The sequence below is a fragment of the Gambusia affinis genome, linkage group LG08, assembly GCF_019740435.1.
Source record: "Gambusia affinis linkage group LG08, SWU_Gaff_1.0, whole genome shotgun sequence".
NCBI lineage: Eukaryota > Metazoa > Chordata > Actinopteri > Cyprinodontiformes > Poeciliidae > Gambusia > Gambusia affinis.
This window is the reverse complement of record NC_057875.1, coordinates 11,232,012-11,257,947: the sequence shown is the minus strand read 5'-3', so window position 1 is coordinate 11,257,947 and position 25,936 is coordinate 11,232,012. Positions and strand designations below refer to the sequence as shown.

General features: G+C 37.4%; 1 protein-coding gene and 1 long non-coding RNA gene across 4 annotated transcripts in view; one reads left to right on the top strand and one right to left on the bottom strand.

The window, feature by feature from the left end:
- Positions 1–16,333, bottom strand: part of LOC122835441 — a 45,258-nt gene extending 28,925 nt beyond the window's left edge. Inside the window, exons 1-2 of the long non-coding RNA XR_006371310.1 lie at positions 16,206–16,333; positions 7,777–7,891 (exon numbers count right to left, since the gene is read on the bottom strand). This is a non-coding gene — a long non-coding RNA (uncharacterized LOC122835441). The remainder of the gene's footprint in view (positions 1–7,776; positions 7,892–16,205) is intronic.
- Positions 16,334–19,490: 3,157 nt separating this feature from the next.
- The window catches only part of grm3 (glutamate receptor, metabotropic 3), a 45,586-nt gene continuing 39,140 nt past the window's right edge, over positions 19,491–25,936 (top strand). For 2 of the 3 annotated variants that reach the window (XM_044124599.1, XM_044124600.1), the window contains exons 1-2: positions 19,491–19,697; positions 22,601–22,661. The gene's annotated coding sequence lies outside the window, so the exon portion shown is untranslated. The remainder of the gene's footprint in view (positions 19,698–22,600; positions 22,662–25,936) is intronic. The other variant, XM_044124601.1, reaches the window with a different exon arrangement.

The window sequence follows — 25,936 nt, the reverse complement described above, 5'->3', positions numbered from 1 at the left end:
AGTCTCTCCTGTCCATCATTTCCGGATGATTCTTTGTTAATGTCAAGTTAATGTATTATCTCTGAATGACGTCGAAGCCTTAGGCTGCGCTCAGAAAACGGCAAACAACGAGACCAATATGAACAGCAGCACATAAGTGCTTAATAATTAACATTGTATAATAATTATTAATATTAGATAAGTGTCACAAATCTGTGCAGCCATCTGAGTTGTGGAGCTGCAGAGGAGATCTAAAAAGCGCTGAGCTTTGAGACCAAACGCACTTAGAGTTTTCCAGACAACAGTGGACCACACAAATTACTCACGTTTTTATTTTTTTGTACAATCTCCTCTTCAGTTCAACCTTATCAGTGGAGACACATTGTTGATGTTACCATTATAAAATAGCTTACAATTAAGTTTTGGTAAAGCTCAATGTGATTTTCACAGGAGGCGGGGCGTTGTTGTTAGCAGCTGCTGAAAGTAACTAAAAAGTTACTTTTAATGTAACTTAGTTACTTTCCAAATCAAGTAGTCAGTAATATAACTAAGTTACTTTTTCAAGGAGTAATCAGTAGTCCGATTAAAGTTACTTTTTCAAAGTAACTATGCCAACACTGTCCACAATCAACACAATCTTCACAATTTAAACAACCCATTTTAAATTGAAAAAAATAATAATAGTGATGAAACTAAATGACACATAAAACATCAAGTAATTATTCACAGCTATAATTCAATGAACTTCAGTGTACAGTATTTATATATGTAGAAAGGTGATCATTTGGGTGACATGCATAATTTGCTTTTGTTTTCCCTTTCTCCCTTTGGGTTTAGTTAAGTTTGATGTGTTCCATGTTCATTTAGTTTGTGAGTCTTTTTTTTTTATTATTTCATTCATGTTTAGTTGTGAAGTTGAGGCTCTTACCCATGATATCGCCCGAGCCAGAAATGACCACTTACTAATAGGACAGGTGTTTTCCATTAGCTGCAGTGTGATGGAAGGAAAACAGGAAATAGGAAGTGGACCAGGGATCAAGATTCCAGCAAGAAATTAATGCCTGTTTGTTTCTTTTCCTCTCCATTACTACAATTTTATCTTTTGTTGTTGTACTACAACAAAGATAAAATGTTAAAATTTAGACTTATGTGCAACACAATAGTCTCTGAGTCAAAATTCTTATGCAAATTCATCATGCAAGCTGCATTTGTAAATATACAGCTATTCAGTGCTTAAAATTAACATTGTATAATTCTTTTGACAATGCCTTTTTATAATACATTATCATTTAGTCAAAGGTTGCTTCAGAATGACTGACAGTTCCTATGCCAATCTGATGGTGCAATGATGGCTAAAGAATTCCTAAAAAAGGTCAGAGAGAAACTAAATCTCCACATCAAAACAGACAACAAAATCAATATTTGAAGCTGAACATTCCTACTTCCATGGCTAAGAATGGCTTTTTGTTTGCTTTTTCCTCTAAGAAGATTAGTACTAAGATGTGTAAATACCCTCAGATTAAAATGCATTCAGTTGTACTAATGCAACATTTATTACTTCCTTAACCACCTTACTGCAGTTCCTGTAATACCTCCAGCATTTACCTACCATCTACACATAGGCTCCTTTCTATAAAGTATAGACATGCTTAATTCACAAATATGGAACAGCCATTACACAACAGAAGTAAAACATAATCTGCAGAACTACCTTTTCAAAGGTCACTCAAAATGGCTTTGTAGGATGAAAGAATTTGCTAAAGCAGACTCTCACTCATGCAAGCAGTGGTCCAATGATGTCAATAATCATATTTTTTTGTCATTTTGAAGTTTGAAATTTCTTAAAATGTAAATATTAACTGTCGATTGTGTCAAACTTAAATGAAAATGTTGTGTTCTTTAATAAAGTGATTACTTGCAAAACCGGGGAATAAATAATGCATGCTGAATTTAATTCTGTAAGGATCAGATTGTATAATAAATTGTAAGATCTATGAAGCTCTTAAGAATAACTAGAAAGAATTTTTATAGCCTTGACACTGTGTTGCCTTTTTCTAATAATATCTGAAAAGCCCTGAGAATGAGCTTTTAAATTACGTAGATCCTATCCTGGTTTTTGTAGGTTATTTCAAAAAAAGACAGTTCTGAGAAAAAGATTAAGGTATATCTCAAGATGCTGTAAAACAGATCCAGAAGCACTGCTTAATTCCTGAAAGCCGACATAAATTTTGAAGAAATGTGTGAAATTAAATAAAAGGTTTAAAAAGAACAACTGCTTTATTACTTTTCATATCTCTCTCATACTGTACATTAAAAGTCTTATGAGACTGAAAATTGCAGGAAATGAAGTTCACTTCTAACAGTTCAGAGAATGCAAAGTATTAGAGTCTCTTAGAAAACAACAATTAACTTCTGTGGATGGTTTATTCTTCCTCTTTGTTTCAGTATAACAAAATTGGAAAAAGTTTGAAATGTGATCTCAGGAGAACAAGAAAACTAGGAGAGAAGGTTGAACTTGGTTCAACTTGAAATTTTGAAACATTTAATGACCGAAATAGAGATATTTTGAAGAAATCCTGAAACTGTTTTGTTGTGTCCAAGCATGTCTGATATGTGTAGGGGGAAAGCCTCTTTGCTAACAGATGCCAAGTTCACACAGCAAGGTTTTTTATACCGATTATTGTTTCTTTCAACAATCTTAAGGATGCCCTGATTGCTGGCATGGTTCTTAAGATAATGTTAAGAAATGTTCCTGCAGTGGGTTGATGTTAAGAGTGATCTGATTAGCACAGAAAGATGTTGATCAATCAATGCTTGCCATGCTGGCTATCCCAACTCCGGAATTGCCACTGAAATGTGTCTGAGTGAGATGGTTGTATACCCAAACGCACAGGCTGTAATGTAGACATCTACCACGCAGTGCTGTTGTAATAAAAATTTGATTGCAGTGCCGACCGTTCAATGCACTAAAGTCAGCACTAATACAGTTTTAGGCCAAATATTGGAGAATAAAACAAATTTACACAAAAATGTAAAAGTTTGCACAGAAATATGTTGATAGCACCCTTATGGACTGATTTAGACAACCTACCTGCAAAAAAGAAAAAAGTTGACATGGGGCTTAGCTACTCTTTGATGCAATTTAAGGCTCTAAATATGACATAATTAATTGAATGACTTTTTATGGCCTTCAGACACCCTGGTTAACAGTGTGGTTATTCATGTATCCTCAGTTTTAATTGTTTTACTCTGGCACTTGGATATGAACAGGATATAGTGCATTATTAGTTGATTTGGTTGTGTTCTCAAAGAACCTTAAATGCTGTAGTGTAGTAATTTGAAACATAATTGTCATTTGAGACAATATAAACTTACTTGTCAAATGAAATTTATGAGAATCGACACAGCCACCTACACTTCAGAAACACATAGATTTCAACCGGTTAATCTCACCAACCAAACAGCTGTTTGCCTGAATGTCCATGGCACTTCAGATGGTCATATATGGACAAAAATCTGTAATTTAATCTTTGGCAGCTCTTAGGTTTTATAGTCTGATAAACGTGTAATATTTTGAATTGAATCCTGAGAAACAAGCTTTTGGTGCTGTCCAGACAGTTCTCTGAAAAAAAGAAAAGTGTTCTAAAATCAGGTCACTGATACATTTTGAAGCTGTGATTAGTGAACATGAACATAATTTAGTGCAGTTTTAACTTCATAAACACTACAAACCATGAAACAAGAAGCATTAAAGAAAACTTTCAAGCATCACTAGCAATCAGTTTTATTACAATAGCCTAAAAAGTTAATTCTATACTTAATTCATAATAATAAGAAGAAGACAGGAAGTAAAAGCGTAAATTGACTTCCTAGCATCATCAATACTTTAAGCTACAATGTTTAGACTTATACTCTGTTTATGTAAATGCTGATATGAGTATCTGTCACTCTATTTAATATCGTATGATTAATTTATGCCGTTCCACATTCAGATAACTCATCTCCATGACTTCCTGGCTAACGTTGTTAGAGGACTGACAGATTTGCAAATATGAGCATGATGGGGTTTTTTATTAGTGTGTTTTTTATTTTTAGTGGATGATGATTTTAGCTGTTTAGAAAGGGAGATTAAGTATTCAGATGAATCATGAGATTATTAATGTTGTATAAATGCACACATACAAACACACCCACACACACTAGAAATTATGTTCCACTTTAAAAATTGTGAATCTCCTTCAGGAAAGGGAGTGTTTTATTAAACACTCCCTTTAATAAGATAAGATCTTATCTTATTAAACAAAGTATTTAATAAGATAAGATCTTAAAACTGTAGCTTGCATATCTGTTTCACCACTCAAGTCAATATTTAGTTGCATGCTTCTGCGATTAAAGCTCTACCTGTTTTAGGGTATGTTACCCTATTGTACCTGTAGTGACTGAAAGTTTTGGCTCAAGTTAAGACAGATTGGAAGCAACCTTAAGCTGCAATTTTCAAGGATTGCAACAGACTTTCATTAAGGGTTAGGGCTAGACTTTAAATGTGTCTTTCTAACAAATGAGTTTTGATCTAACTATTGTAAGTATGGTTGTGTATTTAGGATGGATTTTCTGCTGGGCAGCGAAAGTCCTTCCCTGTCTTAAATAGGTTTTGTTGCTGGATTGCCCTGTTTTTAATTTAATCCATTTTTTCAATCCCCGGTGCCTAAAAATGTCCTTTATCAAGAAAAGCATCCCCTTATTATGATACTGCCACTTATATGTTCCACAATGGGAGCAGCATGTCCAGGGTGATGTGAAGTGCTAGTTTTCCCCAGCACATGTCTGGTGGTCAAAGGCTATCAAAAGTATAATTCTGTTGTAATCTGTGAAGAGCACATTACAATGTCTTGTGCATACATACGTAGGTCTGTTTGTGTGTCTTGAACACATGCAATTACCTGTGAGCTTCAATGCCCGGTGGCAGTGTCATCATGACTGTTAGAGGATATTAGCCCCAGCAGGAGCGGCAGATATCTCAGCACTGCCATAGGGCTGTCTAATAGTGCAGAAAATAAAGGCTGGGAAACTCATTAAGACTCGTTTACAATGTGTTGCTACTAAGTGCTCTAATTTAGGCATGAGACTGACTTTGGATCTGCTACTTTAGTTTGTATGCTGGCGTAAAAAATGGCTCATGTCATAGCCTAGCTTTAATCATTATATTTGTCTAACTATACTGAGAATGGACAGTTGTAAAATCATAAATCACATGTATCACCTGGAAAATGTATGTCCAACAACAAATTAAACAAAATTTGTGATTACAGTTTACATATGCTGGTGAAGATTCAAGGTTCTTGGAACTTAAAAAAAAATAAAAAATGACATCCATCCATCCATTTTCTGTTCACCCTTGTCCCTAATGGGGTCGGAAGGGTTGCTGGTGTCTATCTCCAGCTACGTTCTGGGCGAAAGGCGGGGTTCACCCTGAACAGGTCGCCAGGACAACACAGAGACATACAGGACACACAACCATTCACACACACACTCACACCTCGGGAGAATTTAGAGAGACCAATTAACCTGACAGTCATGTTTTTGGACTGTGGGAGGAAGCCGGAGAACCCGGAGAGAACCCATGCATGCACAGGGAGAACATGCAAACTCCATGCAGAAAGACCCCGGGCCGGGAATCGAACCCAGGACCTTCTTGCTGCAAGGCAACAGCTCTACCAATTGCGCCACTGTGCAGCCCCGACATGTAGAAGTGTTATTTTTTATTATTTGAAATTCAACTTTTAATCTCTCTGGGTACACACATTAAATCTGCTTGAACATGAAAGACAGAGTTGGAACCATATATTTACATAAATGGAATAGAACGGTGCCTGCAATTGTTTTCCACCATCTGAAGTTAAATCACACCAAACCAAGTCTGGTTCATTGAGACATGAGCAAGAAGACTATGCAGCTCCACAAGTCCCTTCCTGATATATTGGCTGATTTCTTTTGACTTTTCGGTTGTGTCAAGCAAAAATACTCTTTGATCCAGATGTGGGCTTAAAATACATTCAGAAGTGTGTCTCCAAATTAAGTCTTATCCTATCAGTGGATCCGAGCTGTGACATCTGGGTTTTTCTTCATTGTTTAGAGAAACATTAATCTTTCTGTATGCACATTTCTGAATTTGAGGAAAATTGCAAGGAAATCTCTAAAAAAAAACGTTCTCACTAGGTTTTCGGACAATCAGCAAATATAAATAATTTTGATCATTTTAACTGATTTAAAACAAGAGAAGTTTGGTCTGATTCAACTTCAGACATTGAGAAAAATGCATGTGTCTTTTTGTTTGGTGTATGTAAACTTTGGGTTTGAATTCTTCCTGAAATTTTTTTTTTTTTTTTATCACAAAGAATTTTTTGTGTTTATCTGTATTGACATATTACCATATGACTATATTTCTAATACTAGATTTTAATAGAAATGCATTGCTGCATATGAATCATCATATCATCCATTCACACTGGCTGACCAGGTGCACCAGAGTATCTGGCTTGTTTAACTTAAGTGAAGAGGCAATCTTGGGGCTGTGGCTTAAAATTGTGGCTCCGGGACTTGATGTCACAGTTCACACACTCCTTTATCTCAGCTTGCAGATGTATTTACACACACACACAAACCTTCTCAACAGAAATGGAAGAAAAAAGAACTTATGTCATCAGGCTTATGCATACTTTTATGAACAAATGCATTCTGAGATATATGTAGTTTGTCATCTCTGAGATTACGTGAGCGGGAAATGATTTATTGCCCACAGTGTTTCTCTTGGAGAAGCAATTTGCATCTTTGTGAACATACAGGCTGCAAATGATTCCAGGGGTTAATTTAAAAGGTATGTAAGAAGATCTTTGTCTGCATTTGATTCTAGTTGTTTTTTTTAAATAGTGGTGTTGTGCATGTAAATTGCTTGATGCTTGTTTGCGTGCAACACTTGATTAGTTGTGCTTCTTTTTGTTCCTCAAGCAATGCATAGAGCCTTTCTCAGCAAGATAATTCTCAAACAAAGCTGTTCGCAAGTTGCTGTGAAGGACATCAGAGTTTCAGGAAATAGGCTTTCCACAAACACCAGAGAGACTTTATGATCATCCATTTCTGAGGTGGGAAGAAGAAGGTCTGTTAGGGTTGTACTTGGTGCAAAGCACATACATGGAGACAGACAAAATAAACTTTTGCCCTGAGGAGACATCAATCCTGCACAATATTGCTCCAATGTATTAGGACTATTGAGCCCAACTTGGAATTAACTTTTACTACATTCTGTCTATCTATTGAGTTGGTTGGACAAAGAAAAGCAAATTTTGATACTAATAATTACAAACACACACTCAAGCACATATGCTTTCACAATCTGCATTATATAATCTGATGGAAGCACAGGGAAAAAGTAAAAATAAATGAGAATGAAAAAAGGGAGAGAAAGTGAGAAATAGACTTTTATAGTTTTTATTATTTTTGTTATCGTCATTATTCCAGTCTGTTTGAAACAGCCCTGAGGGAATGCTGTCTGAGACAAATTTCCTCCCATTTTCCTCTATGGTTCAATGTTACATTTTAAGTTGAACTTAATTGTGTTCCTGGAAGAGTGTGAGTGTAGGCAAACTCACTAACCAGCTTTTTGCATGTCTGCATGTGTGTTTTGTGAAATTTCAGTGGGGATTTGAGTATTATCCATAACACTGCAGGGCAATTTGAGTCCTCGAAGGGCACTGTGTGTTGTGAAAGAGCGGAAACACTTTGCCTTTGCCAAGCTCTCACCTGGACAGCTCTTCAAAGCTCTCTTCTCATAGCTCCAATCCTGGAGCGACTGGCACAGGCAGAAATAGCAGCTTGATGGCCAGACATGTGCAGCCAGCTCCAACCAAGGCATCTGCTAAAAGGGAAAAAAAAAAAAAGTGGGGGTGGTACTTTAATAGCAAAACATGAAAATTATCCAATGTCACTTTCTGCTCAGGAATAAAGACTGGCTGAATTAAACGCCTATTTCAAGATCATTTTAATTATTTTGTTGTAGCTGTAGTTGTTGTTCATTAAGCATTTGCTCACTGCTAGACTATGAGTCCTCACTGTGACTGGCAATGTGAAAATGATGAGTGGAAGACCAAAAAACATTATAATAAAGGGAGGCACAGGCAAAGGAAGCACTTCAACTAAAAGCTTTGTAAATAGAAACAGTGATAATTAGTCAAATGGGAGATTAATGGGCAAGGATAAAATGATTTCTGTACTATTTAAATGAAACAGGCAAAAGTGTATATAAAAATCTCTCCCTTGATGATGGTGACCAGAAGATACAGTAGAAATATAAATAGGGATGCTAAGCAGGAAGCCAAATTTTAAAAACAAATGACAGAACCGATCTGTTCAATTACTTCAAAGTTGGGCTGGACAATATGGCTGAAAAACATATCACAATGTAAGAATTTCATATCAGTCGATAGATGATTATTGATTGGATTTTGATTTAAACATTTTAAATATGACATTCATGTAATTCTTGACAAATTATTGACTACATTGTAGATTACCTTGGCATTGATGCAAATTTTTTGCATTACCACACTGGGTTTCAACCAACAGGCACACTTTGGCAGGCCCTGTTTAAATTTCTTCAGAAATTTTCTAATATTGCTTGATATTAATTTGGTGTTAATAGACAGCGTTTTTTTTTTTTTGTTTGTTTGTTTGTTTGTTTGTTTTTTCTGGTAACGAAATGCCATGAAGTATAAATCAGATTTTTAAATTTGTGTGTTGAATGTCTGTTTTATAATATATTTACAACCACTGACAAAAAAAAGCCTAGGGTGAGAAGCTCAGTCACGTCGAGAGGAGGCAGTTGAGGTGGCTCGGGCATCTGGTCAGGATGCCTCCTGCCTCCTTGGTGAGGTGTTCTGGGCACGTCCCACTGGGAGGAGGCCTGGGGAAGACCCAGTACACGCTGGAGGGACAATGTCTCTCAGCGGGCCTGGGAACGCCTTGGGATTCCCCTGGAGGAGCTGGAAGAAGTGGCTGGGGAGAGGGAAGTCTGGGACTCCCTTCTGAAGCTGCTACCCACACAACCTGATCCCGGATATAGTGGAAGAAAATGGATGGATGGATACATGGACGAAAAAATAAAAAATTTCACTTTTCTACAAAATTTGCCAACTGCAATATTCTTGTTAAGTAGTATGAAATAAGCAGTATTTCAAGGGCAGAAATATTATGTTTTTTGAACAATACCAATATTTGCTGTTAATCTGTTGCTAAGAGATGAGTGTGTTTTCTGGTAAGTGCCACGAAACACACTATATATATATATATATATATATATATATATATATATATATATATATATATATATATATATATATCTATATATATATATATCCATCACGCCAGCCAACCATCCATCCATCCATCCATCCATTTTCTGAACACCCTTCATCCCTAATGGGGTCGGGAGGGTTGCTGGTGCCTATCTCCAACTGCGTTCCGGGCGAGAGGCGGGGTACACCCTGGACAGGTCACCAGTCTGTCGCAGGGCAACACAAAGACATACAAGACAAACTACCATGCACACACACACTCACACCTAGGGAGAATTTAGAGAGCCCAATTTACCTGACAGTCATGATTTTGGACTGTGGGATGAAGCCGGAGAACCTGGATAGAACCCACCATGCACAGGGAGAACATGCAAACTCCATGCAGAAAGACCCCAGGTCGGGAATCGAACCCAGGACCTTCTTGCTGCAAGGCAACAGCTCTACTAACTGTGCCACTGTGCAGCCCTTATATATATATATATATATATATATATATATATATATATAGATATATATATATATATATATATATATATATATACTTTTAAAAATAGCAGAAGGCGTTAAATTAAACCATTATGCATATTGATTTTGAAAAATATTAGAATATGTGGTAAGATCATGTAAGTTTTTATATCGATGAAAACTAAACAGTATGTATTGCCAGATAGCACAGCTGGTCAGAGCGTGGTGCTGACAACGCCAAGGTCATGGGTTCCATCCCCATACCAGCCAATTGAAAGATAAAGTCTTCAGAAATCAACACTTCAAAATTAGAGGAGGCTTCAAATTCAACCAGTATGCATATTGATTTTGAAAAACATTAAAATTTCACTGCTTTAGTCAAGATCATGTAAGTTTTTCTTACATTGATGAAAACTCAATATTATGTATGGCTAGTTAGCTCAGTTGGTAATCCCGTTGACAGATTTGCTTCCTTATAAACACAGTTTGGTGCACCAGTGTCATTTCAAAACAGTTCCTGTATTGGTCATGTCACTTGCTGAAAACAACACGCACACCGACAAGGGTTTTGTCTAATGGCTTGACGCATGCGCCAACACACCGGTTTTGCCGGATCTATCATTACTACATAGATAAGGTTCTGCGTGATTTTACAAAAAGCATAAAGTTGTGTTAATCTACATACAGTCTAAAAAGAGGAGTGGAAGTTTACCCTGGTGATGAAAGAAAGAAATATTTTGAAATTAGACTGCAACAAGAGCACCATACACAATTAAGACTACAGTATGTTGAAAACTGTATATCTGAGTGCAGGCCTCAACTGAACTTATGAATTCAGGTGCAGTGAGTAAGGATGGTGCAAATGGTTCACAGATGCAGAAAAGTCTGTTAAGGCTTTTAGTACTTTAACATAGTTATCATTTTCAATGAGTGTTCCCTTCAGGAAAGATCCTTTAAACCTTTTGAGATAAAAGCTCAAAAGTGTGCAAGGTTGGACGTAATCACAACAACGTAATCACAATACACCATCTCAGGCACAAATATTGGTTAGATTTAGTTACTTTTTTCTGAGAAGTAACTAAATATGTTTTCATTTTTCATTGCACCTGCTAAGCAAATTAACTGCATCCTTCAAATCTGCTAATGATCACTCTTTCTGAGAATATGAGTGGCTGTTTTATAAGAAAGATTGTCAACATAGAAAATATTTATGCATCAAAATTATGATTCTGTGGAGTTTTCAGTACATTAGATTCTCTACCAAAAGTAAAATCCCTTAGTTTCTCCATCTTCCCATCAACAAATGTTTGATTTTAAATCCTTCTGCCTTCACCATACCCAGGAGGTGAAAAATTAAAATATGTTGGCTTTTGCATAGGCTTTACAAAGCCAAGACGATCTTAGCTACAGCTACATAGCTCCATCAAATCTAGAAACTAAAACGATAATCATGCCTTCCTGGCTTGTTGTCCAATGATAAAGTTTTTCTTTACATTAAATGGCACAAATTGTAGTGTATGCCAAAAATATTCCATAGTCTGTAAAAACTAGCCTAAGAGCAAGCTTAATAATCACAGGAGAGCCATATACACTTAAGCACAGATTAAATGCATTGTATTATGACTGACTGACTGACTGGGAGTTAGTGCATCATCTGTTCAGGCCTCTCCTTCAGCTCATCCATGCACTCTTATTGTCAGAATGTTGCTGCAGATCGCCTCATATCATTAATCAATTATTCACCAGTAGGCCGTTAATGTTTAATGAGTGAGGCTGCTGCGGTCAATTACTAATGAATTGTGGGCGTGGTGAGAAAGCTTAGAGAAGAAGCCAAAAACATACCATATGCAAAATGGGTACATGTGTACCTATGTGAAAAAGGTAAACACATTTTAAACAGACATAGATGATTCTTGAATTCAAAAAATGTACATATTTCATATGCAGTTCAGATGTACTGCACTTGATAGATTTTGTTAAACAAATACACTTACACATGATTTTGTATAAATATACCTATAAAGACAAGTATGAAGACACAGATTCGAAGCATTCCAGTTTGTCAAATTGTTTGCAATTTCAACAATTTCAAGTAATTATGTGTTACCATTTTGTATTGTTTTTTTCATCAAAGAAATTGATGAATTACAAAGACCATCTAAATTCTCATAAGTTGGCAGCAAACAAAGTTCGAGTGTAAAGCACCCCGGACAGAAGGTCGTTCACATGAGTCATTTACAAAGTGTTTAATTTGGGTGTGCGCGTGTGTGTGCGTGTGTGTATGCATGTGTGTGTGCATACATTTGTGTTTGTGTGGGACTGGTGAGCAGATGAACAGTAGACAGGTCAGTGCTTGTTCTGTGAAGTGTGTGTGGCCTGCAGTCTGTTGGCCATGCCTCTGTAACCAAGATAATTAGAGACCAGCCCCCTGTTATGAGCTATAAACAGCTTAAACACAACGCAACATCTCAGAAACAAATTTTATTATTTTGTCATTTAAGCTACATTAAGGACATTGAATACAAAAAATTGTGTATTTCTTTCAGCCTTTAGTAGAACAATGAAAGACTTTCTCAAAATACTAAGGTTATAACACTTTTAGTTCACTGTTGTCATGTACTCATATGCACGTCAAGAGAAAAACAACCTGCTAACACTTTGAAACTTCCCTCAGATTCTCAATCAGATTTGGGTCTTGACTTGACAAAGCCATTCTAACACATCAGTAGACTTTAAGCTACATCGTTGTAGAGTTGGAATCCTGCTGAAAGTTATGCCCCAGTCTCAATTTTTTTGTTAATCATTTACAACCTCTACAAGGTTTTTTTTTTTTTTTTCAATTGCTGCCCTCTGTCTACATCCCTATTAACTCATATGACCTTCATTATGTTTACTGAAGAAAAAGAAGAAAACAGCTTGGTGTCATGGTGATGACAGCTTGGTCATCACCATAGAGATGGCATTCTACGCACAAAACTGTCATTTTGGCGATGTTTGACCAAATAACTTTCTTCTGTAAGTTTGCTGTGGCCCCCAACATGGTGGCTTGTGGAAAACTAGAAATGGAACTTTGACAAATATATGTCCAGTAACTTATTGTTCCTATCAAAGCATTGATCATCACGTTATCCAGAGTTCTTGGTTGTAGCACAGTCAAGTGATTATGGTATCTTGAGTTGTTATATGTCAAGTCAAGTTTATTTGTATGGTACATTTACGTGACAAGGCAGTTTAAAGTGCTTTTCAACATAAAAACATCATACAGTCACTATTAAAGCTGCTGTACGTCAGACATGACTTAAAAAAAGGACATTGAGGTGTGCTCTGTGAGGCAGGAGCTCGGCTGGAGACTGCAGCTCCAAGGAGGAGCTCGGTGGAAATAGGTGGCGCTCTGTGAGAGTAACAACTGACAGATAGCTGCCATAGGAAATTCAAGCATTCCTCAAACATGGATGAAAGAATCAAAGCAATGGTGCAGTTATGTTTTTTGACGAGGAAATAACATTACAACATACTATAAAGCTCATAAAAGTTGATTTTATATAAAACCCATTTAATATTTATGATGCTGTTTTTTTCACTAATGTTCTTTAACACAATGTTGCATTGAGTTTTATGGTATTGGAATAAAGGAGACCGCACACAAAAGCCCTCCGCACTTTTCAGGGTTTTCTTTTTTTCTAAAGATTTTTTTTTCTTTTCCATGTAACGGAGTGCTTCGATAAAGTACTTTGTTTTAGTTTATCATATAAAATGCCAAGAAGATTGAAGTTTGAAAAAATGGACAAAGAAAATTAAACAGTCTAATTACTTCTGTTAGGCATTGTATTTTTTGTTTGATCTCTAAAATAACAGACAAATGTATTGTTTGTTTCTAAAATAACAATTCATTCTTATGCCAGTGAAGAACTGAGGCAAGGGAATGCGTCCCATGCTGTTTTTCAGCAAGATTACCCAAATATCCTGTTGCCAGATTTTGCGACACTTGATGGAGCCATGGGACAGATAAAAGAGGAAGCTATTTAACTTTGGAGCTAGTCCAGATAACCTTCTTAAAAACTGAGAGAGGATATTGGCTTTGATGGAAGCTACAGCCTCAGAGTGTACTTTTAATTAGGCTTTTCACAAAAAAGGGATGTATTTGTTTATAAAGAAAAATCATGTAGGAGTAACATTATGAAACCCATTCCTTTGCTATATTTCACAATTTGGGTTGTCTATTGTTTGCAAATGTCAGCCACATTCTTCCTCATCAAATATAATTAACTATAGTATTAGATTAAGGCCTTTGGAAAAGGGCTTGAAAAAAGGCTTGGGCAAAGTATTTTTATGTAAATTACCACAATATGCGTTGTCTCTACTGTAACTGGGTGCTTTTTTCTGATTTGGGATTTTCTCTGTTTCAGCTGTTTGCCTAAACAACAGGAAATGATGTCAAGACCGATACGAAGAGAGAAAACCAACAACAAATACTGATTACTTTGCTTGAGCTGTACTGAAAGACAATAGGTTTTAAACTCCAATTCAGATTTTATGCAGACCTTTGGAATGACTGATTTTCTATTTATAAGATTATCTGCCACTTAGACCACATTTGTTTGTGAAGTTGTGTAAATTGTCTCTTTACAAAACTTTGAGAGAAATAATAGTGTTGATGTATATTTTTTTGCTTTGTGCAGCTTTCAATGACATTTGATCTAGAGAAACTCATCCATGTGTTTATCTTCAGTCGCATTGATTATGGCAACAGTGTCTCCATAGGTCTGGCCAACAAATCAATCAAACAGCTGCAGCTGATCCAAAATGCTGCTGCTCGCATTCTCACTAAAACCAAGAAGATAGAGCACATAACACCAGTTTTAAAGTCCCTGCACTGGCTCCCTATAGCTCAAAGAATAGACTTTAATATACTGCTGTTAGTTTACAAATCACTGAATGGCTTAGCACCACAATACATTAAAGACCTGCTGTTGTTGTATCAACCTTCCAGACCTCTCAGGTCTTCCAGTTCTGGTCTGCTCTGCCCTGACTGAGGGCCATTCCATGAAACAGAAACCCTGTAAATTCTTGGCACTAACAGGTACGATAGAATTGCACAAAAATCTGTGGGGGACGACGGAGTCCCTGCTCGAAATTCCTTGAAAGAGGTGTACACAGCCTCGTCCCAGAAGCCTGTTGAAAGGCTGTTTACATCGTTTTAAACTGTGTGATTGTGAGCATGAGTGGGAATAAAAATACCAATACGTATTTTGTTCCATATAACACAGCAGGAGTGTAACCGGTAAACCTTTTATGGATGCAAAAGCAAGAACCCCCCACTTGATGACTTTGTGTTTCTGTGTTTGATATGATGTAAAACACTTTGAAATTCCTTGCTGCTGAAATGTGCTATACAAATAAAATTTGATTTGATTTTGATTTGTTTGGCTTTACAACTGTGCTAATTTGCTCCTGTGAAAATTTCAGAAATTTCAATGAATGCATCCACCTTAATACTCTCATAAACCATCCATCCATCCATTTTCTGTTCACCCTTGTCCCTAATGGGGTCGGGAGGGTTGCTGGTTCCTCTCCAGCTTCGTTCCAGGCGAGAGGCGGGTTCACCCTGGACAGGTCGCCAGTCTGTTGCAGGGCACCACAGAGACATACAGGACACACAACCATTCACACACACACTCACACCTAGGGAGAATTTAGAGAGACCAATTAACCTGACAGTCATGTTTTTGGACTGTGGGAGGAAGCCGGACAACCCGGAGAGAACCCACCATGTACAGGGAGAACATGCAAATTCCATGCAGAAAGACCCCGGGCCAGGAATCGAACCCAGGACCTTCTTGCTGCAAGGCAACAGCTTTACCAACTGCACCACTGTGCAGCCCTCATAAAATATTAAATAGATATTTATTTATCCCTTACCCCTATTAGATACGGTGTGTCTTATTTGTGTAATTCGGAAGTGGGTACTTGGATGTTGTTAATATTTTGGCCAAACTGTGGCACAAATTCTCAAATCTCACATCAACTGCGCACAAGAGAACTCCCAAAATACAAACAATGCTTATAGCTACTTATTTGTGTTTCTATCTAAACATGTAATTTCACCAGCCAAGTCAAATGCTTGTCACTAAACCTATTGTCTGACAGATACTCAGCACACTTCTGAGCATTCTCACTCCTCTGTTGTAAGTCTTCATCCGTCGTAAGGCCAGGACAGGACTGAGGACCATGGGAAATGAAGCGTGGTTAATTCTATTAATGCGAGGACACAAACAATCTGTGGGGAATCAAAGACTGAGGAAGCAAAATCCCAGTGGACCTTCTTCCTGTTGTTTGGGCTGGAGCAGTTCACCGTTATGAAGCAGACTGTTAAATTCTTCCGCATGCCCAAAAATATACACAATAACAACTCACCAGTGGAAGTAGTTTCATATTATCAGGATCCTTTCTTTCTTTCCTTCTTCCTTTCTTCCTTCCCTTCTTTCTTTCATTCTTCTTTTCTTCCTTCCTTTCTTTCTTTCTTTTTTCTCTCTTTCTGTCTCTCTCAGTATTTCTATGGGGAAAGGCACAAAGCTCTCTCGCTGAGCGACCCTTATGGGACAAAGCTGGCTTTCTGGGCTTTTTGCATATATGCATGCCATGCAGACAATGAGGCCTTTATTAGAGCGGCCAGCATATCCGAGCTGGAACGGCACTGGAAGGGTCCAGGGATGAGCTCCTAGAAAGCTGTGATTGACAGTGGGAACAGTGAGAAGTGTGCATGTCTGTGTGTTTGATTCCCACATCCACTTTCTCATAGGTGTGTGTGAGAGTGTATCACAGAGGTGTGAAGTGGAAGCTCTTACCCATCTACCCCTTCAGTGAAGTAATCAATATCTTTCCCTGCAGTGTTTCTCTATACCATATGGTGTTCTGCAGGACATACATTGAAAACATCTCAGCCAAAACTTCCTGCCACAAGACATCTGCATACATAGCAGACAGAACAACACGGCAGGGTCTTTGAATGCAATCAAAACAGGACCCTAAGCAAGTCCTCACATGGTGTATGTCTAAGCACTTGAGTAACTTTTACAATACATAAATCAGGCCTCTAGACTGAGTGTTGGTCTGTATGTAGGCGTGTGCGGGCGTGTGTGTGTGTGTGTTTGAGATTGTGATGTGCATTTCTGTTGAGCAGAGAGAGAGAGAGAGAGAGGATGCTCTTTGACTCAGTCATGCATGAAGAGGATTTTCTGTTCAATAGCAGCTTCAAACTTGCATACTTGCATCCTAATGAATCTTTGAGTATAATCATACAAACTGAGATGTGCAGATGTGTGTTTGAGCATGTACACACATTTACGTGCGTTTGCATATAACACCCACAAAGATCACTTGAGCTTCTTGTTTTGGTTTTGATGTTAGCCAAAATGTGGATGGGGAGAAGTGAGCCCTTAACATTGCTTTGCAAAATTTGTCAAACCATTTAAGCCTCTTCACATTTTGGTATGTTACAAACATGGACTTCTCTTTAATTTAATTAAATTTTATTCTTTTTTCACTTCTTATTATGTTATAACTGTGGGGTGGAGGAAAACTGCTGCGAGGTTTTTAACATTAAAAAAGTCTGGTATACTTTGATACACTTCAAATACCACATAGTGTTTAGAGGTCACTTGACTGGGCCTATGGTAGTTATGGAAGAGCTGAAGAGATCACAAGGTCAGATGGAAAAATTGACAATTATTAATACATTTTACAATTTGTGCTTATATGGAAAAGTAGCAAGAAGAAAACCACTGTTGAAAGAAAGAAACAAGAAGTTACGTTTGCAGGTTGCCACACTCAAAATAGGGGAGTGGCCACACGAGACCAACTCTTTTGGGTTCTTGCATACCACTATGTACAGTGGAAAGCTAACACTGTATATCAACGGGAACCTGCACCATACATATTAAACACAATATATTGTAGCGTCATGCTGTGGAGGTACTTTGCTTTAGCACGAAAGCTAGCTGGACCTTAAAGTTCCAGTATGTAACTTATGGACAGTATGTCTATAATCATATAGTATTTCCTAAAGCTGTTACCATGTTGTCACAGCACAACCTGAATCAGTTAATCTGTGAAAAAAAATCAAGGTCCTTTCTGTCCTTCCTGTGATCCTACTGGTAGCTGGATAAATTTACCGCTTCCTGTCAGAAACAACCAATTAGCCAAGAGAAAGATGTTAGCACTGTTGATCACACTAGTGTATGCTGCTCAATGCACTAATGGCAGAGAAACAAGTGACCTGTTAAAGAAAAACTGTTTATCCATTTGTTCATCATTTGTTTATTCATGCCTCGCTAACCAGTCTGATCATTCACAGCATGCTCCGGTATGGGAGCTAGCTCAAACCTAGCAGAGAGCAAGAGGGAGAAGTTGTGATCAGCGTGTACACACGGTTGTTTGACAGGTCTAAGACCCTCCTCCTGGCTTTGATTGGCTGTGTCTGACCGGGAGAAGTGTATTTCTGCAGATGGCAGTAGGACTGTAGGCAGAATTATTTATTTCATGTTATTCTGTCATGATATCATAACATTTTTAACAAATATGCAAAGAAAATGTTGTCCATAAACTTACATGGAAAAAAATACATTCCAGCTCTGTAAGAAAACCTTTTAGAGGATACAAAAGGACTTGAGACAAGAGAAGAGGTTCCCCTTTATGCACAATAATAATGGAGCTAACAGGGCTGACATAGAATGGTTTATGAAAACCATGTCAGATTTTATGTTCAGAATGGCTCAGAATGGATTCACTACTTTGGCCTAAATACATTTGAGAGTTCGAGGCTAGATCTGGTTACTGGGGTTCATAGAACCTCTCCATCCAGTTTGACTGAGTTTCAGCTATTTTTTCAAAGAAAGATGGGAAGACATTTTGGTTTCTGGAAATGCAAATGCTTCCATTTATTATAGGTGGTTTGACAAATCCTTGACTCAAGGGGAATGGATACAAAAGCACACAACTGCTTTCTTTGATAAGCAAAAAATAATTAAAAGCTCTGCATGTCCTTCCGCTTTAAAATTTATTCTACTTTGTATTGAAGATCTCTGAATGAGATCAGGTCTAAAGGTTGATATTGCTTTCACCTGAGGAACACAACTGTGGTCTTGAAATGTGCTTGACTTAGTTGGAGCATGGACAGCATGCAGTTTTCCCACTTATTTTTCTACTGACCCCAAAGAGTGTAATAATGTGTTAAAACATTAATGGAGCTTTTGCTTCAAGCAAAAAAAAAAAAAAAAAAAAGAAGAAAGAAAGAAAAAGAAAAAAAATGAATAAGAATTTCTGGTCTGCTAGATGTGCTTTGAGTAGGATCCAAGGACGCAGAGATGCTGTTGGATTCAGCACCTCACACACGCATGTAAGATATTCACCTGCGGGAGCATCTGTCTGACAACCCCCAACCCCTTCCCTATTTTCGCACTACATCAGTCTTGGACCTTACTCACTAAGGCTTGAGTTGTTGTTCTGAGAAGTAAACATGTGCTATGGGACGTGAATGGCTAAGTTATCTTTTTATCCAATAAAAATGTCTTCTCGCTGGATCGATTGTTGTTGCTAGGAGACTGAAGCATCCTTTGGCAAGGGGCTACATCTCTCCACGTCTGTTGTTTCCCTCCCGTCTCTCTTTCTCTCTCATTTTTTTCTCTCTCTCTATCTCTCACTCACTTTCTCTATATACCTCGTGCACGCGCGTCCTCTTACACGTGCGCTTGCACATACACGCGCACCACCACGGAGCTGGCGCGCTGAGCAGTGGCGCCCATCCTCTCCCTCAGTGCGACTCCTCCGAGGGATCAGGAGTAGACTAAGTCAAACTTCCAGAGGCTTAAGATTTGTGCGCAACCCTCGAAAAGGATTGAAGTCCTCAAGGTAGGTCCAAAAATTTTACACATTGCTCACTGGCGGGCTGTTGTGAAGCAGTATAAGATTACAGGTTAGGGGCGACAGAGTGCAGAGGAAAAATTGACAGTCCGAGAGCGTTCAAGTGCGCGTCAGCCATCCGTTTGGTGGGGAGCAATTGCTTTGAACTTTGCGCAGGATTTGAACACCCAGTTGTTCTCCACGCACGTACTTCTCTTATGCTTTTCCTTTAATCAGATACAGATAGCGATCTAGGGGTTGTGATAGAGAGGTGGCGGGGGAAAAAAGCCTCGAAGCTAATATCTGCAGGAGATGGAGGATAAAGATAAAAGGGGGGCTGAACAAAGAGTATCTGCAGTTGCGTATTTTAGTTACACCTTGAAGTTTTTTTGGGTTCAGAGAAGCAGCTCTAAGGCATGTCCCTCAGCTTTAGGCGTCCCATGGGGAGACAGGGGAGGGGAAGTGCGCTTCTAAAAGCAGGCGTACAGGTGGATCAGAGAAGCGGATCAGCTAACTGTTTATCAGCAGCAATACTCTCCCAACAGCCGCCCCGCACCTTGCGCCAGAGGACAGGCGCATAGACAAGGGCTGCAAAATGTAGCTGTCCTAATGTGATTTTGCTGACTTTAGACAAGGACTCCTTCATGCACGAGCAAATTCATGGTTTCCATATGCAAATATATTAATGTAGCAAATACGTGAACTTAAAGGCTTGAAAACACATGTGGTCCACAGTGATTCCTCCAAACAAACCTTATAATTTACCTGCAGTGGGGGTAATCCACTTTTATATGCCCAAATTTACCTAAAGTATGCAACTGTTCTGGTTGAGCCCATTTGTTTATATTACACAATTGTCTTTAGATGTGTTCTACCTTGTCCCACCCATGTAGATGCTGATATTTTGATCAGCTTCAGCTTTTTCTGAGTGAAGCTGCCAGCTTAGGCTGAAATCACACCATTTTCGTTTTGCTTAAACAGTTTTGCAGTGAGACTTGATCCCGGGAGTGGCACAAAATGTTGGAGAAAAAGGTGGGGTTGGCCTTTTTTTACTGTAATAAAAAACGGTTGGAGTTGAAGCTGATTAGTTTTTTCTTTTTTGTGTTTGTTTATCTTTAGCAAAGAGTGAAAAAAACATTTAATTAAACTTAATCTCTGAAGCTCATTTCAATAATAAAAACATGTTAGTGTGTTTTGTAACATTGTGAATAAAATCTTTACATTTTCTATTTATATTTTAAGGATAGGATGAGCAAATTGTGCATGTGGTACATAGACATGTACACCTTGCTTATATTAAATTAAAACTTCCCTTAAAACAATTTAAAATACTTGTATTTTTAGTTTCCGTTTATACATTTAAATATTAGTTTATTGTCATACCTCTGATTTTGTGCTCTGAGTCAAACTGAAATGCATTTCAGTGTGTGCAGGCAGATGTTAAATGAATGTCCTTACCTGGTTGTGTAACTTGTTGAATAATCCATAATTTTTTTCTGAGCTTAAAAAATATGTTTTTTGTGTTTTGTAAAGGTTGTGGTGGGTGTTTAACTGCACTGTGTGGTCAAACCTGGTGTAGCAGTCAAAGTTAGAGACATGGGTGGAAAGCTGGTGGCCTTGTCAAAACTTGACGTCTTAGCTTGTTCAGTGATACATGTTGCTGCGTTGTTTGCGTTTGCGTGTGTGCGCATGCTTGCATATATCTCAGTCTATGTGAGTGTGTGTGAGTTGAAAAAACATCTGTTTTCTATTGGTAGCTATACGTACCGTACTTGTTTTTGAGATTATTCATATGTGTGTGTTGTGTGTGCGCGTGTGTTTGTGATTACATGGGCAGAGATGCCCTTGTAGGTTTGACACGGCTTTTTTCACTGGACTGCGTACAGCACAGTCCCCAGCATTTTATAGTATTAATACCATGCGTGAAATAGTACATGTTTTGTAACACTGTCATTTTTATTTTATAAGCTACTTTGTATAAGGAGGGTTTAGACATTATTTTGTAGGATATGCAGGATAAGTGAGGTAGCTTTACTTGAAAGGCTTTCTTCCATTACAGCCGAAATTGAACCATATTAGTAATGTCTCCAATCTATTAAGTATTATTAAATATGTGTCCTGACATTTGACTGTCATCTAAGTTTAAAATATTCTGGTAAAATGTCAAGATCTAATTCCTATCAAAATTTAATTCCTATCAAAATTGTGAGGAGCATGACTTCATGAATAATTTTTTCATGCACTTATTTGAGCTGCCTGAAGTCATACTTCAGTCCAAAAATTTAGGTGTTTTTAATTTAAGAAAAAGATAAACAATATATGTTTGTTTTTTAAATTATGATATGTGAATCACATTCCTTACTTGGTCAAATATAAAGTTGAAATAAGAAACAGAGTTAGTTTTCCTCGTCTGTCTATCACCAGAGTTGTGTCATTCACTGCAGAATCGAAAGTCACAAACTCTCATAATTTTTTTTCTATTAGACTGTTTTTCAAACTAAGTTTTTTCATATTTTATTAAATAACATATGTAATGAAAAGTGTTTTTTTATTATTATCATTTCAGCAGAGGACAATTGATTCTGTGTGATTTCTAAAGCCTTTTGTTAAACCTACCATGACAACTGTGATAGAGAAAGGACAACAAATCTGAAAGTACATTTACAATCAATCAGCAGCTGTGCCATTGTATGGATCTTTCAGTAACAATCTAATTTAAAGGTTAAGTGCCACTGAGAACAGCTGAAGCTCTACAGGTGTATCAAAGAACTGATTTAGAAGCATTTTATATCACTGTCCACTTTACTAACTTTAAAAAAGCAGATTTTTTTAAGTATACATAAAGACCTGAATTGTATAGAAATGTTTATGGAAACATATGTCTTTTTCATATCTTCTTCTTTTTTTCAAAGATGAAAACATGGGATCACACACCAGCTTAGTCAAAAGGACTCAAACACACTAAGAATACAGGTAGGTGACTATGTTTCACCTTTTCTAAAAATATGAACTGAACCAAATCTGGAAGGATTTCCTGTTCTTTTTAATCATTCAAAACAAACTTCTTTAACACTTTTAGGGGAAACAATTTAAGTGGATGTTTGAAAAGGATTGCTGTTTTGATTGTAGTTCTGATATTGACTGACTCCTTAAAATAGATATAGCCGCACTTACTTTTGAGAATGCTAAGCCGTAAAAGTGTAATCTTCATTTTTACTTACTAGAGAGAAACGTTAACATTTAAAATTTAATGTTAATTGTTCTGTAGCCTTAGTTTAAATTTATGCCTAAAAGGCAGTTGTACTCCAAGTCTCATTCCATGTCTTTTTTTTCCTTGCCAAAGACCCTTTTGCAGTTTTTTGACATTAAGGGATTCTTCCAAAACTTGCAAGATTACAAGATTTGCAAAACTACTTCTGAATTATTGCTCAATGATATTTGGAACATAATTTTTTTTTATCAAACCAATTTGGACTCATTCATATCCTTACATCGCCAGGGAGCCAATTCAAGCTATATCATAATTACGAGATAGGTATCTCATAATGATAGATATTAGCTCATTATTATGAGATTGTGGCAGCCTGTGCTGTTGGAGGCCTCAGAGAATGCTTTATGCAGACATTAGTCAGAGAAGAAGCTCAGAGGTTCTTTTCTTTAGAGTTACCAGGGGCACAGTTGAGAGTGACGAATTTGTTGCAAAGACATTTATGTTTTAGTCAAAGACCCAATTGCAGTTTAGTTGTGATGTCTTAAATCTGATTTGCTTTTGAAGGCATCAAAAACAAAAGAAAGAAAAAAGAAATCATTTTCTTAAACCACATGAATTGTGATTGTATTTTCATAGGACATACATGTGAAAATAAAGTGAAAGAAAAAAAGTGCTTTGATCAGATTAGATATCAAATTTACCTTATTGGCCTACACTCAAAGTGCAAAGTGTGCAGAAATTAAACTGTGCAGATGACCTTAAACACACTACCCCCTCCTCAAAACAGAGTGGTGGCAGCACCATCCTGTGGGGATGCTGTTGTTGGGCTGAAACAGGGAAGCTGGTCAGTGCTGGTGAAAAGATGAACAGAGGAAGCTACGTGGAAATCCTAAATGAAAACCTGGTAAAGGCTGCAAAAGTCTCGAGACTGCAGCAGAGGTTAATCTTTCAATAGGACAATATTCCCCTGAAAACAGAGCCACACCTATAATATAATGGTTTAATCAAAGCACCTCTGTTTGTTAGGGGGATTGGGCTAAGGTTCAAACTTTAAAACTGTATCAGGACTTGAATGATTTTCAAAAATGAGATATACATATATATGATTTGGGCTATTTTATAATCTTGAAGTGGACATATTTCAGACAATTAGGAGTTCAACATCACTGAACGCTGGCTCTAAAAAGTGCTTGGAACTTGTTTATACTCATTCCAGAAACTTGGAAAATGCATAAAACAAGCAAACACTGGTTACTGGAGTCAAAAAATGCAGCAAAAAAATAAATAAATAAATTCTATTCCTATATATTTTAAAGCACTCAACTGAAGATTTTCTTTTTGTTTAAAGTGTTCCAACATTTTTGCATCTGCAATAAAGGTATTGACCTCAAAGAGGCAAAATACAACTTTACACCATTCATTTTCACATTTTATTTCAAAATATTTGAAAAACGTCTGAACTTTTCTATCTACTTTACCTTAATAACATACTGTGTAAAGGACTGTACACAAAATCCCAATAAATACATTGACTATTGTAATAGTAAGATTGAGAAAGTATGAATACCTTTGAAAAGCATAAGATAAACATGAATACTTATTCTTTAGTTCAAGGGAAAGGATATTTTATTCTGAAAAAAAAAATGTCTTTGAAGGCTTTTCCTTTGAAGGCCAGTTGAAGTTTTTGTTTGCCAAGTTTTTATTAAAACACTGTTGCTGCACTCTACATGTTCCTTACACTGTTCTGCTCCAGTGAGGAAACAAAGAGGTGTCTGGAAATGACTGCTGTTTCCCACAGCTCGCCTCTCATCATCCACTACAGTCACAACATACACTGAGCTGTGCACGAAAACCCACACGAAACATTCACACGTCCTGGTTTGCGTGCACACACACGCACACACCCCTACGCGCACAGCATATGCATCACAATGTCTGTTCAGTGACACACTCCTGTTTCCTACAAGTACAGACACTCACACATTCATACGTCCACTCAGGGGATGAGGCAGTGAAAGGGCAGTGGGATGTACAGCTGTGATGATGTGTGTCTACGGCAGATCAGACTGTTTAATAAATGATGATTGGAGGAGGAAAAATGTGTGAGTGTGTGTAAGAATGTGTAAGAATGTGTGTGATGGTGAGATGGATAGTGAAAGGTGCTTTTGTGGTCATGAGTTCTTTATTATCAAGACAAAAGCTTTCACTAAAAGTCAACGGGTGCATCTTTTAGCAATTTTAATCCCAGTTCTTAATAATGTCCAGTGGGACACCGATGAAACAACAATCCTATAATTGTCTAATATTTGGAAAATCGAAATACAACCAGCACCTAAAATTCACTTTGTGGAATTAGAATGTTTTTATTGTTTTTTCTTTCCTTCATAGTGTGACAGTTTGCAGCAGAGAAGAGTTCATATTGTTTTAGTAAGCATAACAGCAACAGTGTGGGTGTCCACATCTTTCTCAGCAATGTCAGAGGTTACGCAGTTGCACATTACATGTTTGATTGTTTCATTCATTGACTGAGTTGGTTTATTTATGTCATAACTGATAAAATTACCTCTAACACAAGTGATTACATTACAATCCGTCAGCTCCAACTCTCTCCCCACTTTAGATTTTACAGAAATACAAACTACTGCAGCACACAAAGTATGTTCCTGATCAACAAGTAGAAAATAATGGCTGCACATAAATAAACTGAATTTTCCACTAGTTACTTTCCACAAGTTCTAAGACCTTTTCTGTCCATTAAACTTTTCTGTCTAACAGTTTTTCCTCTAAACATAAATACTATCTCTCCCATGTGATTGATAGATTAAAAGCAACAATTGCCCTTTTAGTCCTCTTTCCCTGTTGCATCTGGTACAGTAAGTACCCTCGATATTCACTGCTAATGAACAGGTTGAACCCTCTCCATCAGACCGCTCAGCTTTTCCTTGCTCACCGCTGTGTGGGCATCTGCTGCACACTCAGGAACTGCATGTGAGCTGTGAATGTCACTGGGAAGTAATCAATGTAGTTTACAGTATTT